Source organism: Pelodiscus sinensis, chromosome 13 (genome assembly GCF_049634645.1).
Source record: "Pelodiscus sinensis isolate JC-2024 chromosome 13, ASM4963464v1, whole genome shotgun sequence".
Lineage (NCBI taxonomy): Eukaryota > Metazoa > Chordata > Testudines > Trionychidae > Pelodiscus > Pelodiscus sinensis.
The window spans coordinates 34,345,383-34,363,656 of record NC_134723.1 but is presented as its reverse complement, the minus strand read 5'-3'; the positions used below and the strand labels follow the sequence as shown (position 1 = coordinate 34,363,656).

Below are 18,274 nucleotides of genomic sequence, written 5' to 3'. Positions count from 1 at the left end.
ACCCAAGTGTTGTGTGGGGGAAAAGAAAGCTGAGGGGAGCCCTCTCCCCACATCACAGCTCCAACGCAGCCTGACCCCACAAACCTCTCATCCTTGACCCTATCCCAGAGGCAGCACCCCCAGCTGGAGCCCTCACTAACATTCCCTTCTAATCTTTTCCATCCATGTGCAGAATACATTTTTATGTGCACCGAGGCATGTGCGAATGTGCACCACCAGTAGAAACACAAAACCTAGTTGCGGGCGCTCTGGTAGTCAGCTGGGCGGCATCTGAATTTCTCCTAAGTGGCCGCACAAACTCCTAGCTTACAGGGAACACTGGCCATCACCCGCCTGTACCTTAGCCCTCTGCCCCTTCCCACACTCTGAACCTCTTAGCTTCATCCCTGCCACATAAATTTTGTTAGGTGCACAAATACGGACACAATGCATCACACATCACTTCCATATTGGTGCACATAAAAAAAATGCATTCCACACATGGGTGAGTAAAATTAGAGGGAACCCTGTTCACGAGTAATTTTATTCCCCAGGGGTTCTGGCTCCTTACAGAGTCAAGCATTTGAGTTACTTGTTATGGATTTGTTCTGTTGTAAGAACAAACATCCAGCAAAGCAGTGAAAGTTGTTCAGTTTGAATTGCTTCTCCCCTCCCCCCGCCGCCTCCTGTGGCATCAAACAGTATCTATTGAGAGAGATTATTTTTAAAAATAGTTTCTGGAATTTGGCCAGATTCTGTGTGGTTGTCAAAATTGAGAAAATAGGATGGGAAATCCAACACAAAACTGGGGTATTACTTAGGGACCAATTGGCCGGGGAGAGGGCAGGGGAGGAGAACTGACCAAATTACAACAGCAAAATTTGGCCCTTAATCACTTTCCTGTTTACTTTCAGGAGCAGCAGACTTACTACCACAAAGTAAAACTAATCTACAGCCACACTGCGCTCTTGCTCACATCACCACAATATTGACTTATGCCTTGTTATTCCATGAACTATGTTCTCCATTGGAAGCACCAGATAACTGGAGATTCTCTATTTACCTGACACAAAACAAATGAACTCAAGTATTAGGTGAGGACTGTTTGCATTAGAACATAAGCCAGAACCAAGTTCCATGCTCGGTAAGACTGTCCTCTTGTTTCCCCTGAGGAGAACTGCAAGCTGACTTCTGCTTTGTGCTGCAAAGAAAACAAACTCTAAATGCTCTGGCCCTTTTCTCTGTGACCTTGAAGCATGAGCCTTCTTCCCCTCCCCCTCCTCTGTCTTTTGTATCCTGCCACTGTCCCCTGTCTCAAACTGGCTCTAAACCTCAGAGGTACTTTCATATCTCAGCTCACTCAGTAGCACTTCCTCCTTTCTCCTCCCTCCCACTAGATGCTACAACACTCTGCAGACTCAGTGTCAGCTCACACAGGATGTGATTCCCAATGATTTGGGGGTTTAAGCCCCTCCAATTAGGACAGATCTACCCCGCCCATCACCCCCTACCCTTAATACACACACTCAGCCTTGCTTAGTCGTCCTAGCCCATGGCCAACTCGGCCTCTGCTCTGCATGTTCACAGGGGTTGTTCTCTAATTCTAACGTTTGTTCTTTGTGTTGGGTTTGGCCCCTGATTTCTCCTTTTCTTGCTGCTCCCCCCTCTCCTTCGCAGTGCGTCATCTGCCTCATTTCCTTTCCAGCCCCAGTCTCCCTCCTACCCTTTCCAGTTACTATTCCCTTTGCCCGCCCCTGTTTCCTCTTCTGTACTTTCTTTCCCCTTCCTTCTTCTCTCACTCTCCTTTGCTGACTTCCCTTTGACCCCCACTCCTTGTATGAGAGAGGGCCTGCTACTGTCTCTATGCTGACTGCGTACTCCAGGATGTTGAGAACGATGCCTTACAGCCAATGGACATGTTTTGTCACTAGTTTCAATGAGAATGTGATCTAGTGACAGATTCCTTACCTGCTCTCTGGCCTTGCTGGAAAGCAGACCTGGCTGAAATGAGACATGTCACCCCATTCAATGCCTGAATGCTCACTAATTCTTAGCCCGTTACTTCTTAAATAACTTGACCCTTTTACTCCCATGGACTAGTAAAAGGAGACAGTGCTATGGCCCGTGTCAATGGTGCAATCATTTCCCTCTCTCAAACTGGCCCTCAATACAAAGAGGCATAAGTGGGGCAGCACCCACCCCACTACAATTGAACACAGCAGGTGAAAACCATGATTCCTGACTATCTTGGCTGATGATCTGGAATCTACTGAACCTGTGGGACTCTAAACCAGGGTAATTTTCACAGTAAACTCTCAATTTTCTTAGTAAATATTTCCCTATGTCAGGATTCTATGAGAGCTGAACCTAAACCAAAAACTGATAGCTGGAGTCAGCCAGCCAGATACTAATGGGCTGAACAGAGTGTCAACATGTAAAGTGAAAGAAGCAAACTTATAGAGTTCAAAAGTTGTTCAGATCAGGGATTCTAGACTGGCCCAGGATTGCATGCAAACTTTTAAAGGGGCTGGGTCCAATGTTCCCTCTAAATCTTTCCTTCCATGTGCAGAATAAATTTTGTTTGGTGCACCAAAACCTATGCTGATACGCACCACCAATAGAAACACATGCTGATGGTTGTGGTTGCTGTGGGCGCTCTGGTAATCAATGAATGTCTCCTGGGTGGCCGCCCGTGAGCTCAGCTTACAGGGAACACTGGTTGGGTATAAGGCAAGTTAGGAAATGGGGGACAGGAGGGTTCTTTCCCTTTCCATCCAACCCCAGAAAATGTTTGAATCAAAACTCCTCCATGAATTCAGTTTTATGAAACCAAGTTTCAGCCAGTCAGGCAGAAAATTTCAGTACAATCAAATTTGTGGGTTCCCCAATGTCCCAATCGAGCATGGCTTTTTTTTAGCATAAAAATAATTTTTTCATGACCACCCCCAATTAATTAAAAATGGCCATTTCCTGTGCATTTTTTTTCAGTAAATAGCTATCTTCCGTTAAAACCAACCTTTGGCTGAAATATTTTGACCAGCTCTCGTTACATCTATAAGCCCATCTCTATTTTACATGTAGAACTCAAAGCACACCTCAGTGTAGGGACAGACTGCTCCTCTGAAATGTAGCCACTTCTAGAGTAAAGACAGGCCGCCAACCTCAGCTGACATGTGGCACATCTGTAGGGGAAAACACAATGTTGGCTACGGAAACATATGAAGTTGATCTATGTACCAGACAAGAAGCCTGTATATAAATTTCCTGGGAAATGTGACTTCAGTGAAATACAGAACACATACAAAATATGTGTGACAAATTGCAATGACAAGGTTGTGTTGGCAGGTTGTGCAGCTGGGAAATGAAATGAACCCTGTCCAGACAGTGTTGTGCTCTGGGCACTCAAGTCTGTAGAGGGAAGGGGATGTGGCCCAAAATGGTTCACACAGTGACCACGCCAAACTGCTACACTTGGAATAATAACCAAGACTCTTATAAGTAATAACAATGCACGAAACCCAGAGGCTGAGACCTCTACACAATGCACAAAAGCGAAATACTGTAAAATGTTGGGGCAGGTGCAAAAGGTCACCAGTCAGACTTTGAAGGAGGCCTGCAAAGAAATGGGACATGAAAGCAATACTTCAACCTGGCTAAGAGGAACTGAAATGGAAGGCCAGAGGGCTAGTGACCATACAAGAGGCAACAAAGAGATGGGTGTCCAGAGTGGGTATGAATTTACTAGTCTATATGGGGATAATGCAAATAAAACAACCTCCCTCCTTCTACATCCTGGGAACCAGGAACTGCTGTATTGAAAAAACAAACAAACAAAACCAAGTAATCAATTGATACGAACATTTCAGTTGCAAAACTTTCAGCCTCTCTGCATGTAATCCAGCAACACTTCCGTTGCAGACTCGAAATTTTGCTTGTGCAACAAGGACTTTACATCCGCAAGTTTGCACCTTCCACCTTTACTGCCAAGGCCATCCATTCCTCCCTCCCCCCGCCTCCTTCAGGCATCTGCTCTACCGCTTTCCCCTCCCACTACTTCAAGTCATAGCCTTCAGCTTGTGAAATCAATCATTTCTCCGGCCATCAATTCTGATGTCACAGCCAGCGAGGGGCCATCACTTCAGACAATGAAGCAGATGAACTCTGACGATCCTGTTTTTTATGAAAATGTGTCCCCAACACAATGCTGGGATCCAGTTTGGGAATGTGTGCATTGGGCCTACCCATTAATTAGAAGCTCAAAAACTGAATAAAAGTGTCCAAAGAGCTGGACTATCCATGAAAACTTCCTACTCTTTAGCCACAGCCAGGAATTGAGAGGTGAGGAAGTTGACACAAAAGTTCCCCTCTTAGCAGAGAGACAACATCATTAGAATGCTGTGCAGTCAAAAAATGTTCAAAAATCCACCCAACTACCCCTCAGAAGTGATCTTTGTCTTCAGGGACACTGGTCTCTCCATTATCACCTGTTCCATCCCCAGCAACCTTCATAGGTGACGTAAAGTCACAAAAGAGTTTAGCCTTGTCCTTTTCCCACCTGCGGATAAAAAAACATACACCCACTCTCTGGGCTGGCACAAAGAGATGTGCTGGGCCAACAGAATCATGCCTTAAAAAAGGAAAGTTTCATACACATTTTCAGGAGACAGCAGCACTTCAACTTAGTACTGCTTGAGGTGAAGGGTTCCAGAAACTAGTAATGCTGCAAATCATAGAATCCTATTACTAGAACTGGAAGGGACCTTGAGAGGTCATCGAGTCCAGCCCCCTGCCCTCATGGCAGGACCTAATACTGTCTAGAGTAGACCATCCCTGATAGACATTTATCTAACCTACTCTTAAATATCTCCAGAGATGGAGATTCCACAACCTCCCTAGGCAATTTATTCCAGTGTTTGACTACCCTGACAGTTAGGAACTTTTTCCTAATGTCCAACCTAAACCTCCCTTGCTGCAGTTTAAGCCCATTGCTTTTTGTTCTACCCTCAGAGGCCAAGATGAACAAGTTTTCTCCCTCCTCCTTATTACACCCTTTTAGATATCTGAAAACTGCTATCATGTCCCCCCTTAAACTTCACTTTTCTAAACTAAACAAAACCAATTCCTTCAGCCTTCCCTCACAGGTCATGTTCTCTAGACCTTTAATCATTCTTGTTGCTCTTCTCTGGACCCGCTCCAATTTTTCCGCATCCTTCTTGAAATGCGGTGCCCAGAACTGGACACAATACTCCAACTGAGGCCTAACCAGTGCAGAGTAGAGCGGAAGAATTACTTCTCGCATCTGGCTCATAACACACCTATTAATGCATCCCAGAATCATGTTTGCTTTCTTTGCAACAGCTTCACACTGCTGACTCATATTCAGCTTGTGGTCCACTATAACCCCTAGATCCCTTTCTGCCGTACTCCTTCCTAGACAGTTGCTTCCCATTCTGTATGTGTGAAACTGATTGTTCCTTCCTAAGTGAAGCACTTTGCATTTGTCTTTATTAAACTTCATCCTGTTTATCTCAGACTATTTCTCCAATTTGTCCAGATCATTTTGAATTATGACCCTATCCTCCAGAGCAGTCGCAACCCCTCCCAGCTTGGTATCATCTGCAAACTTAATGGCTGTGTCTACATTGGCACCCTTTTCCGGAAAAGGGATGCTAATGAGACCAGTCGGAATTGCAAATGCCGTGGGGGATTTAAATATCCCCCGCGGCATTTGCATGAACATGGCTGCCGCTTTTTTCCGGCTCGGGGCTTTGCCGGAGAAAAGCTCCAGTCTAGACGGGATCTTTTGGAAAATAAAGCCTTTTCCAGAAGATCCCTTATTCCTCTTAAAATCAGGAATAAGGGATCTTCCGGAAAAGGCTTTATTTTCCGAAAGATCCCATCTAGACTGGCGCTTTTCTCCGGCAAAGCCCCGAGCCGGAAAAAAGCGGCAGCCATGTTCATGCAAATGCCGCGGGGGATATTTAAATCCCCCACGGCATTTGCAATTCCGACTGGTCTCATTAGCATCCCTTTTCCAGAAAAGGGTGCCAATGTAGACACAGCCAATAAGCGTACTTTCTATACCAATATCTAAATCGTTGATGAAGATATTGAACAGAACCGGTACCAAAACAGACCCCTGCGGAACCCCACTTGTTATGCCTTTCCAGCAGGATTGTGAACCATAAATAACTACTCTCTGAGTACGGTTATCCAGTCAGTTATGCACCCACCTTACAGTAGCCCCTTCTAAGTTGTATTTGCCTAGTTTATTTATAAGAATATCATGCGAGTCCATATCAAACGCCTTACTAAAGTCTAGGTTTACCACATCCACCGCTTCTCCCTTATCCACAAGACTCGTTATCCTATCAAAGAAAGCTATCAGATTGGTTTGACATGATTTGTTCTTTACAAATCCATGCTGACTGTTCCCTATCACCTTGCCACCTTCCAAGTGTTTACAGATGATTTCCTTAATTACTTGCTCCATTATCTTCCCTGGCACAGAAGTTAAACTAATTGGTCTGTCGTTTCCTGGGTTGTTCTTATTTCCCTTTTTATAAATGGGCACTATATTTGCCCTTTTCCAGTCTTCTGGAATCTCTCTTGTCTCCCATGATTTTCCAAAGATGATAGCTAGAGGCTCAGATACCTCCTCTATCAGCTCCTTGAGTATTCTAGGATGCATTTCATCAGGCCCTGGTGACTTCAGGCATCTAACTTTTCTAGGTGATTTTTAACTTGTTCTTTTTTAATTTTACTTTCTAAACCTACCCCCTTCCCACTAGCATTCACTATGTTAGGCATTCCTTCAGACTTCTCGGTAAAGACCGAAACAAAGAAGTCATTAAGCAAACGAAGCCACCTAATAAACACACAAGAAAAATTTTACAATTACTACAGAAATCATTCAGATATGCAAAATTTCATACAGGTTGGTCACTTTTAATCTGTAAACTAATGCCACATTCCATTATAAAGATGACAAATAGATATCACATTATTATGTTATAAATATCAAAGATGTATTTTATTCAAGACCTAGGCATCAATTATATATGAGTCAACAGCATGAAACTGCTGCAAAAAAAGCAAACATGATTTTGGGATGCATTAACAGAAATTTTCTGAGCAAGATATGAGAAGTAATTCTTCTGCTCTACTCAGCGCTGATTAGGCCTCAATTGGTCTATTTGAAAGGGGATGTAACTTTCAAGTACCTATTACAAAGAGGAGGGAGAAAAATTGTTCTCCTTGGCCTCTGATGATAGGACAAGAAGCAATGGGCTTAAATTGCAGCAAGGGAGGTTTAGGTTGGACATTAGGAAAAAGTTCCTGTCAGGGTGGATAAATACTGGAATAAATTGCCTAGGGAGGTTGTGGAATCTCCATCATTGGAGATTTTTAAGAACAGGTTAGACAAACATCTATCAGGGATATTCTAGATGGTACTGGGTCCTGCCGCAAGGGCAGGGGACTGGACTTGATGACCTCTTGAGGTCCCTTTCCGTTCTAGTGTTCTATGATTCTATGAAACTCCCATGCTCAGTGGGCATACAAGTGTGCTTGAAACCATACTGTAGATCTATCATTTATCATATAGAGCCTAGGACCACAATCATGGACCATGACCCCATTGTGCTAGGTGCTGTACAGACAGAATAAAAAGATCTAAAAATCTTGCATCTTAGAGCCTGTTCCTCTAGCATCTAATGGTCCAGGCCTCTGCCGCCTAGACTGCTATAGTTCTTTGCACCTGGGGAACGGACAATGGGATGGTTCCCATCTAGTCATTTCTTGCTTGTAATTTTTTCCTCTTTAAATGCCCAGTTGGCAAAAGGATCTGATTTCACCGTGTTCCAGGTGGCAGCTGTTAAGAGATGTGGACCAAGTTACGCTGAAAGGAAGGAGAAAAGGTTGGCACGGTGCTGTCATTCAGGGAAGTGTTGCAGGAGTTGCAGACAGTTTTTGTAAAGGAAGTGTTCCTGAATGCAGGCAACTGGGCAAGAGCCGGGCTCCACTTTTGTATTCTCCAGGATAGGAGAAACCAGCAAGGCTTGTGCTGTTTCCAACTTCTCCGGAGTGAGTAACTACCAGGTGCCAACAGTCTCCTCACAAGGACAGGAGAAGCAATTCACCCTTCTCATCATCCACAGAACAGCCACACCAGTCTGTCCCAGAGCAACAACCCAAAGCCTAAACAGGTGTGCCAAGGTGGGGGAGAGAGAAGAAGGGGTAATATTGTTCCCTGGAACTTTGGATTTTTGTTTGCAGCTTGAGCAATCTGTATCTCTTCTCTCTGCTTTAAGTCAACACTGAAAGAGCAACTGTCTGAAAAACATTGTTTCGGCCATTTTCACTCTTCCTTCTGCTAACAATATTCATTCTGTGCTCTCGCTGTAACACCATGTGCCGAGTCCTTGCTCCCCTGGAGTATTCTCCCTTTACAAAGCAGCGACACGATCCAAGCTTGGCAAACTCCTGCTGATGTTAAGCCAGTGCCTTTCATGATTCTCCCTGCTGCTTTTGAGCCTGCGATATAGATGGTGCCACCAATGGACCGCATATGCAGGAGCCTCCCACAATGCCATTACATATGAAACACCGACATTTATATTTGACATCCCAATTGGGCTGCCTGTGTGTGTTTTAATAAATGTTAGGACTTGCACAGGATGCTGGATTGACAACCCTGTATAAACTGAAATCCTCTATTCTTCCACTGCATGGGTACAGTACAGACAATTGTCAGGATAGCTTCCCTGCCAACATAGTTTTATCTCCATGCTCATTCAGTCCCTGTACTTCTGCTGAGACCCTCTCCGTCAATAAATGCCAGTAATCAGATCTGAGACTCTGAAGTTAAAAATCACCAATTATTTTACACAGAAACCTATGGGTTGTTTGTGAGTGAAGACGAGTAGTGCTCAACAATGATAGCAATTTTAAAAAATGAGGATAAGATGCCTCAGCAAAGAGGTGTACTTGTTGGGAAAATGTATCATATTTTAGTTCTGGGGATGTGCAGACTTTTTAAAGGGATATTTCTTACTTTTAACTTAATAAAAAAGTTAATCTCAGAAAACTCTTGGTGTAATAGGCAAAAATCCAGGAATAATTAAGAAAATAATAGTGCACACCCAATAAGAAAAACATTATTTGTTTAAAGGAGTAGTCCCACCAGAATTCTTGGTAGTGATTGCATTTCTTTCAAGAGGGAAAAAAAAGACCTCTAAATCAAAAGCAGCAGTCATTTGCCAGTTACTAGATCTTGAGTGGAAAAAGCACAGAAACCTTTAGCAGTAAGACTTTTTCTATTTTCAATGCTGTTATCAGTTTCTGTAGGCTACAAAATGAAAAGGCTTTGCCCCTCTATGATGTGGTCTCGCAGAAGATTTGCAAGCACTTTACAAAATGTAATATGTTTAGTTTCTGCACTCACCTGTGAGGCAGGTGGATACAATTATGTTTTATAGAAGTAAAAACTGCAGTAGAGAGATCAGAGGTCCTGTGAACTCTCACTGAAGTCAACAGAAAAACTTCAGTGGCTCAGACAGGATTTCTGACTTCCCATCCTTCGTTTTATAAGCCCCATTCTTCCTCCCACTTAATGGAGCCTCACAGAATAGGTCCCAGGATGTGTAAAGTGCTTTGGGACTCTGATGAAAGGCACTATTAATGTGTGCATGTGTAATTACTAAATGCCTCAAAGCAGCCTGTCCACGTTATTCCCATGGCATATGAGAAAAAGGTGACAGAGCGATTAAGTGACCCGCCTAAGGTCACAGGAGAAGCCAGTGGCAGAACCAGTGCTTGAGAACCCAGAAGAACAGCTCTAACCACTAGATTAGAAACTCCTTTAGGCTTTCCCAGCCTTTTCAAAGCTATTAACCATTTGGAAACACCTTCTTTACCATGAGGTTCCCAGAAAAATTTTCCCCTCAAGCCTCACTTCTCTTCAAATTCCACAGTCTCTCTTAGATCTCCCCTCCTTTGTCCCTAAAAGCCCAGTCATTCTTCCCCCAAAATTACCTTTAATACCCAAACACCCCACCTTTTATTTGCACCTCCAACGTCTCCAGGTTTCTGCCTCCTTCAATCTCCCTCTGCCCACCAGGTCTCCCCAAAATTGATACTCGGTCCATCCCAGAGGATACTTATCTCCCAACCCAACCTTCATTGTTCCTCTTTCACCCCACTCTCAAGACGACCTTTGACTTCAGTGGGCTTTGGAGCAGGTCCGAAGTGTGCATGCGTTGGGGTATTCTCAGGAGGAAAGCCCTGATGATTAAAGCACCAAGCTTGGAGAGCGGAGAGCTGGCTGCAGTTCTTGGTCTGCCACAGACTTCTTGTGTGATCTCAGGCAAGTCTATTTTTTTGCCTCTGTGGCCCATTTGCAAAGTGGAGACAAGAATATTTCCTGCGCCCGCAGGTAGTGCTGTGAGGCACTCAGGTACTATGCTGATGAAAAAAAACCGCACCCTGATTCAGGGCAGGGTTTGGTCAGTAAATGAAGCATAGCATCACACACTGAATGACAAGAATAAAAGAAACCAATACTGAATGTCTGTCTCGTTCACTAAGCACCATCCATTCCTGTGCACTGAGTAAGGTAAAGGTCCTGTGGTGGGAAAACAACAACATATGAACATATAAAAATTGCCTGTGCCATACAGCAGACCTACAAATGGGCAAAGTTAAGGCTACATGCCAACCTCAAATTTATTTTAATGTAATAATTTCTGAGTTTTCAAACACTGGACCCTTATTATTTTTGTCTAATTTTCTTGGTGTGCTGCTGTTTGTTTATTCACTGAGGCTTTTTGGGCTGTGGGGACTAATGTTCTCTCTAATTTTTTCCATCCACACGTAAAATAAATTTTGTAATGTGCACCGAGATATGTGTGAATGTGTACTACCAGCAGAAATACATGCTGTCAGCTGTGGGCATTATGGGCACTCTGCTAACCAGCCTGGTAGCATTTTAATCTCTCCTAGGTGGCCTGGGGAGATCCATCTCCTAGACTCAAGTAGGGGTGTAAAATCCTGTGAATTTAACTGGTTAAACATTAAGTTTAAATGAGTGTGGCTGCAGAGGGGGCACCCCAGCCCACCACAGCCAGCCTAGAGCAGCACCCGCTCCCTAGGCCAGGGCTGCACCAGCTCAGCAGCTTCTAGGCCCACGGTAGGCTGCCAGCTCCTTGGGCCACGGGGTGTGGGCTGCTCCCGGGGTAACGGTTAACTGTTACCTGGCAAGCATCACCCATTATGGGTAACTAATTAGCCAGTTACCCATTCACACTCCTAGACTCAAGCAGTTCTATTAAAAAAAAAAAAAGGTGGCTCAGGGATGACACAATTACAGTTCATGAGTAGTCAGCTGGTCTCTTCCATCCAGCAGAGAAAGGTACACCACAGTCCCATGGCTGGGAGCCGAAGCTAGATGAATTCAGACTAGAAGCAGGCATACATGTTTTTAACAGTAAGAGGAGCAACTGACCAAGGATTGTGGTAGATTTTAAAATTGCCAGTGATGGAGAATCAAGATGGGATATGTCTAAAAGAGCTTCTCGAGGAATGATTTTGGAAGTTCTCTGGCCCGTGTTTTATAGGAGGTCAGACTGAATGATCACAATGGCTCCTTCTGGTCTTGGAGTCTACGATTCTTTCGCCACTTGCCACCCTAAAGTCCCAAGAAAGCTCATATAATAAACTGTCATTTCGAACATAGCACAAAATCCTCCTCCCAAAACAAATCCCCCCCAAAAAATCAGATAAAACTTTAAATACTATTACTGTACTTAGCCCAGTCAGGATCGCCTGGTACAGCTCAAATGTTAACCTATGGCAGACAGATGTCAGCGCTATGTATTTGCTAATGTTGCGGCAGTTGTAATGAAGGTTCTGGGATCTTGTGAGGGAGATCAGTGCATTCTGTGCTGAGTGCTTGACCGTCTGCTGGAGGCAGAAGGGAATTCCTTGTGAAACTATCAGTCTGGTACTGTCAGCAGAGAGTTTGGTACGCTTGGCGCTCTTGGTGAAGAAGTGCCATAATTTGACATTTTCTTGCTCTTCAAAGTTTACAGTAGGTGTATGTCATACTGAGACGACAAGCCAAAGGAATTAAGGTTGGGTTTTGTTTATGGATTACACAGAAGAATTATTTCCACAATCCACCCAGCCTCCCGAAATACTGCCATACTGCCACTGTCATTCTGAAACAAAAACATTTCATGTGACCATCTGTTGAAAGGTCCCAAGGAACTGGCAGGCTCTGGTGATGAGTAATAGGGATGGAAAATCCCGTTTGAAATGTTAACTGGTTAAACTATATGTTTAACCTGTTAACTACCATGGAGTGCCATGAGCGGGGAGCTGCTCTAGCCAGGCTGGGCGCCAGTTAACCAGATACCCTGGTAAGCTTGCCGGTAAAGTATCCGGTTGCCCCTTTACATCTGTAATTAATAATGGTGTGATCCGGTGATCTTCATCTTTAGGGAGCCAGTGTGAATATAGTCAAAGTTCATGGTACTTTTCATATGTGTTCATTTGTTTTAATTGTATCCTTTGGTATATATGGTTGTATATATCCTTTGGTATATATACTATTTTCTTCCACTATTTGATCTGAGGAAGTGGGTCTGGCCCACTGTTACCCACCAGCTCTGTGATTCTTGGGAAACCAGAACATGGTCACCTGTCAGCCTTGTGCTCTTGGGGAGCCAGGGAGTGACATTCATGGAAAACCATCCCCCTCCCTCAGGCCTCTGCTAGAATCAAAGACAAAGCAATGAAAAGGCCAGGGAAGACACACCTAAACTGCTTCAGACAAGGGTGATATAATTAAGGAAACACCCCAGCCTCATTTGCATTAAAGATGAAACAGAGGGACATCTCATTAGCATACAGAATGGAGAGCAGCTCTTCCAAGGCAGGAACCGCAGTGAACTAAGGGACACTGAAAGCAGAGAAGCACTGCCTGATGGGAAATCCCTGCTCCAGATGCTAATGAACCTAGGCCTGCTCACACCCAAATCAGTCATTATCAGACCAATTCTAGTAACGATCCTATTGACATCCAAAATACTCAAACTGCCAAGTTGCATTGTGAGCTTGTTCAAGGAACATCACCCATAAGCAGGGGTGATCAGTCTCTATTGTCTCTCCTCTTTCTCTTTGAACTATCCCTATAAAAACTCCTATCCTTGCCCCAAGAAAACTTTTCTGATACCTGGACTTAAACTGCATCAGTTCCATTGAGACTTCTTCATCTCCTGTCTGATCGTGCTGGGGGCTCTGTCCTGCTTTTCTCCTGCCCTCTGGACCCCCGGCTACCATCATCATCTGGGAATTCCGATCAGTGCAAGCTCCGTGGAGTGGTGAGATCTCTCTCTCTCTCTCTCTTTCTCTCTCTCAACTATCTCTCTAAGCATAGCCTCCTGACCCTGCCCTGTATAAACTGTTATATGGTTACCTAACGTTTGTAATCAGTTTCAATTTAGATTTAATATTGTAATTGTTAGATTTAATATTGTAACTTTTTGATATCTATTCACTACTCAGAAATAAATCACTTTCATTGTTAAGCTGGTTGCTTCTCTTTCTTTCTTTCTCTTTTGCTCACTCTTCCTTAAGGGGTGTTGTTTTGGCTTCCCCATTCGCTCTGCAACAACGCTTCTTGTACCCAAGCAAAAGATCCTTGTAGTGCCCAAAATCCTGTGGGGTTTGCTCATCGTGTGGTTTACCAGTGAATGACTGTGGTGTGAAAGTGGGGATAGGGGGTGCTGAACCTGGGGGCTTATGAGGATGGCAGCTTAAAGTGCTGTTTAATCCAGCCCACGGAGTCCAAAGGCACATGAGGATGCAGTGTGGCATTGCTGTGAAACCCAGCCAGCTGAGTCCAGGGACATATGAGGGGGTCAGCTTGTGAGTGCTGAGTACCCAGTCCTCTCAGACGTGCTCTGATTAGTGGGTGTGAGTGTCTGTGTGTGTTGCCAAGGTGGTAAGAACCCCATCCTGAGGAACCTAGTTCCTGCAGGAGAGCTCCAGTGGGAGGGGGAATTGGCAGCAGGGAGAATTCAGCTCCATATGAGAGCACAAGTAAGCACCAACAGCACAGTGATAGAATTGTTAACCTTCCCCCAGTCCCATCAGGGTAACCCTGATAAATGAGCATACCCCAGAGTATTGGGCAAATCTCGTAACACCACGAAAGCTCATCATCTAATAAACCATCTTGTTAGTCTTTAAAGTGCTACATAGTCCTGCATTTTGCTTCATGGTACCAAGCACAGATTTTAAGGTCAGAAGGGACCAGCATGATCATCTGGTCTGACCTCCTGCACATCACAGGCCATAGAACCTCACCCTCCCCTCACCCCTATAACAGACCCCTAATCTCTGGCTCAGTTACTGACATCCTCAAATCTTGATTTAAGCAATGAGGGGCCACCTAGGCTAGTGAGTGGGCCACAAGATTGTAACCAAGATGGTTTCCCAGGTTAGGGTAGTTTTGCTAACTAGGGATGTTAGGTAGCATGTAATTGAATAGTCATGTAACGGCATCAGATTTTAGCGGTTACACAACTATTCAATAGTCCCCAGGGACAGCAGCCAGAGTGCTCCGACCCCAATCCCGGGCATCAATCTGCCACCCCACTCTGCTGCCTCTCTATCAGAGGCAGCAGCATGGGATGGCAGGCGGGAGCCAATCTGTGAGGGTAACCGGTTTGAAAACCACTTGCCACCCCGCACTGCTGTCTCTGATATATAAGCAGCAGTGCGGGGCGGCAGCAGCCTCTGTCTGCAGGGGGCCCAATCTCCCCAAGGGCAGGAGCTGCGCCGGCATCCCACAGAACAGCCTCTGTCTGCGGCAGCCTCCCCTCCTACCAACTCCTGCTCCCCTGCCTCTGCTAAAAGCAGCAGCACAGGTAGAGGGCAGGTGAAGCTGGTGCTTGTGGAGAGCTGGCTTTTACAGGTACCAGCTCCTGCCTCACCCCCCTTTACACCCTGAGGCAGCAAGGGGGGTGAGTGTATGTAGTCGATTAACCCAGGCTTATCGGGTAATCATGTAGTCTGCATGTTGACAACCCTACTGCTAACTGCACTTGCGTACCTAGAATTTGTGGGATGAGTCAATTGAACCATAGGAGAACTTTAATTGGATGCAGAGGGAGTGCACAGCTCTCACAGTACTTCACGATCAGCATACACCTCACGTCACGTGCCCTCATTCTGCACACACGTTACTTTAGTAATACCAGTAAGAGAAAACTACATCAAGCAATAGAATCTGACGAAAACCAACAGAATCTGGCAACCTTGCACATGGTCAACGGTAAACAAAATGCCTTGTGGGCCATACCTAGAACCCCAATGGACCACATTCAGCCCTTGGGCCACAGGTTGCCCACCACTGACTTAAAGCCTTCAAGTTACAGAGATTTCACCCTATACTCTAGTTCAGGGTTACTCAACACGCGGCCCACGGCCTGTTCGTCTGCGGTCTGCAGTGCGGTTTGGGTTTACACAGGACTCAACACATGGCCCCCGGGTGTGATTCAAAACAAAAAAGTAGTCAATATAATGGTCTTCTGTTGATATATGTTTTAGTAGTCAAATTCCTGGACTGTCATTGCTCATTAAAAGTGCTGTCGTATGGATGGAAATCGGGTAAGTATTGCATTTTATTAATATCAGCAGAACTGACTTACATGGGGTCTGTGTGTTGTGTGGTCTTGCCTTAATCTTTGTATTCATGCCAGTCAGTGTGAAAGAGGTTATTTGCATATATATTTGCATGTATATGCCACCACACTTAAGTTGCAGCCCTTGGCATGTGCTGTGCGTATCATTGTGGCTTCAGGGGCTTTCAAAGTTGAGTAGCCCTGCTCTAGTTTAAACTTGCAAGTGAACCGTGACCCATTCTGCACAGGAAAGTGAAACACCCCTAAGGATGCTGCCAATTTGATCCGAGGGAAAATTCCCTCCCAACTCCAAATATGACGATCAGTTAGACCCTGAGCATGTGGGCAAGACCCAGCAGCCAGACACCCGAGAAAGAATTCTCTGCAGTAAACCAGAGCCCTTCCCAACTCGTGTCCCGTCACTGACCGTTGGTTGCTGGCAGTTGCCGATGTGCTACAAGCCATTGCAGGCAGTCTCATCACACCTTCCCCGCCGCACACCTATCACGCTCAGTCGTGGAGCTAGGTAGGGTTTTTGCCCCCAGGGGCTTTCAGACGGTTCAGTGGCTGCTGGGCAGCACATGGAAAGAGCCAGTGGTGTCAGTTTCCTTCCTGCTGCAGAAGATAAGTGTTAACACACCACTGGGCCTCTGTCCCAGGTTGGCTGAGGAAGGGGCAGGACTCTAGCATGGCTGAGACTTGGGGGACACTGCCCTTGCTACCCCGTGAGCTCCAGCCTTGTCCCGTAGGCACGTTCTGCACGGCTCACTACTCTCATGCTTCCATTAGGCAATGCCAGGCCCCAGATTGGGAGGAAGGCTGCACACCCTTGGCAGGCTTTTCAGAAAAGAGGCAGCAGTTCTCAGACTCTAGGCTGTGACCCCATTTTCATGGGGCTCAGGGGCTGACATTTGACTTGGTAGGGGTCTGGGCCCAAAGCCAATGCCTGAGCCCCACCGCCTAAGGAGAGAGCCCAAGCGCTTTGGCACTGAGTGAGCAGTGGGACTCAGGTTTTGGCTTTAGCACTGGGTGGCAGGGCTTAGGGTCCATCCTCCCCCTGGGGCCGTGTAGTTGCAGTGCACTGAAGCTTGAGAATCCCTGGAACAAAGGAATAAAGCATCCAGCAGCCTAGTGCAGGCACCATTCCCAGGTGAGAACACATTGCATTAGGCACGCTGGAGTGAAAACCCAGGTGCTCCTCAACATACCTTCTCCTCCATACAGGGCAGTTCCCACCAATGCACCCGCACCACTCTCCAGGAGGGATCCCCACCATGCACCACCCATGCACACACAGCCAGCTGCCTGCTCACATGCGCACACATCCCAGGTGTCCCCCCATGTGCACAAGCCCCCAGATGCCACCCCACACACAACCCCCAGCTCGGAGGATGTGATGCTTCCCCCTGACACACACGGCCTCCAAGCTAACCACCTATTGCACACCCCAACTCTCTAGGGGAAAGCATGACCCCAGTGCACAGTCCCACCAGCTCCCCTAAAGCATGGCCCCCCATCTCTAGTGCCCTCCCCCCTTCTGAAATCCCCTGCCTCACTCTCTGGAGGACCCCTGCAGACAGAGCATACCCAGTATACCCCTGCCCCACATAGCCCCCTCCCCAAGCACTGGGGGTGCATTCTGGCTGCAACTACTTCAAGGCACCCACCCCAGGACACAGCTCTGCTTCTCCATACACATTGCCCCCAGTGCACAACCCCACTCTGCCACATTACCTCCCCTCCCCCTAGCACAAAACCCTACAGCCTGCTCCACAGGGCATCACCCCCAAGCCCATAGCCCTGCCTCCCCCAGGGCACCATTCTACCAAGTTCACACATTCCTGCTTCTCCTGGGACATCACTCCCCTCCCCACAAAATACTTCCCACTGCCAACAGTAACTCAGTGTGAAAAATGTTAAAAGCAGCTACTCAATTGGATCATGCTTGAATCAGCAAGCCCTACTAACTTGTACCCAAGAGTTTTAAAGGAGCTGGCCACAGAGCTCTCTGGTCCATACATTCTGATTTCCAATCAGGCTCCAGAGGACTGGATCAAAGATGGGTAATTCTAGGCCTGTCAACATATATCCTGTGAAGGGGCAGAGCTGCCCCGCACCCAGGAGCCACTGGCGGCAGCGCTGTACGGAGCCCGGCGCAGCAGGGGAGGAACCGGCGCAGCGGGGCTCCAGCCCATGAGGGGCAGATCTCAATGTCCCCACCCCTCCTGCCTCCTAGCGCGGGACGGGGCACAGGGGTGCCACGGGGGAGCATGCGCAACGTGCTCCCAGGCAGTCAGAGAGAGGAGGGGGGATGGAGGAGTGAGAGAGGGACGGCGTCCGGGTGTGACGCAACACTCCGACACCAAAGTTTAAAAAGAGCAGCGGCTTTCCTGCAGGGGTAGAGAAATGGCGCAGGGAGCCAGCCACCTGAGAGGCATATGCGGGGGCACGGCGAGAGGCCAGGACGCCGAGGAAAAGGAGGCTTAGGTAAGGGGAGAGGAAGCAACCCAGGGCAGGGCTCTTTACAGCTCACGGGCTGGCGTGTTATGGCGGGAAGCCCCGCCAGCCAGACTGGACCACAGTGGGTCTGCATCCTTAGGGCCCTG

The 18,274-nt window shown here is 46.5% G+C and overlaps 1 long non-coding RNA gene across 6 annotated transcripts in view; it reads right to left on the bottom strand.

Moving 5' to 3' along the window:
* Window positions 1–18,274, bottom strand: part of LOC106731460 (uncharacterized) — a 43,461-nt gene that overhangs the window by 21,082 nt on the left and 4,105 nt on the right. For 2 of the 6 annotated variants that reach the window (XR_012906930.1, XR_012906931.1), the window contains 2 exons: window positions 16,096–16,283; window positions 6,907–11,665 (listed from right to left, as the gene is read on the bottom strand). This is a non-coding gene — a long non-coding RNA (uncharacterized LOC106731460). Of the gene's footprint in view, window positions 1–3,074; window positions 3,162–6,906; window positions 11,666–16,095; window positions 16,284–18,274 lie in introns of those variants that run through there. The other 4 variants (XR_012906935.1, XR_012906934.1, XR_012906932.1 and 1 more) reach the window with 3 other exon arrangements.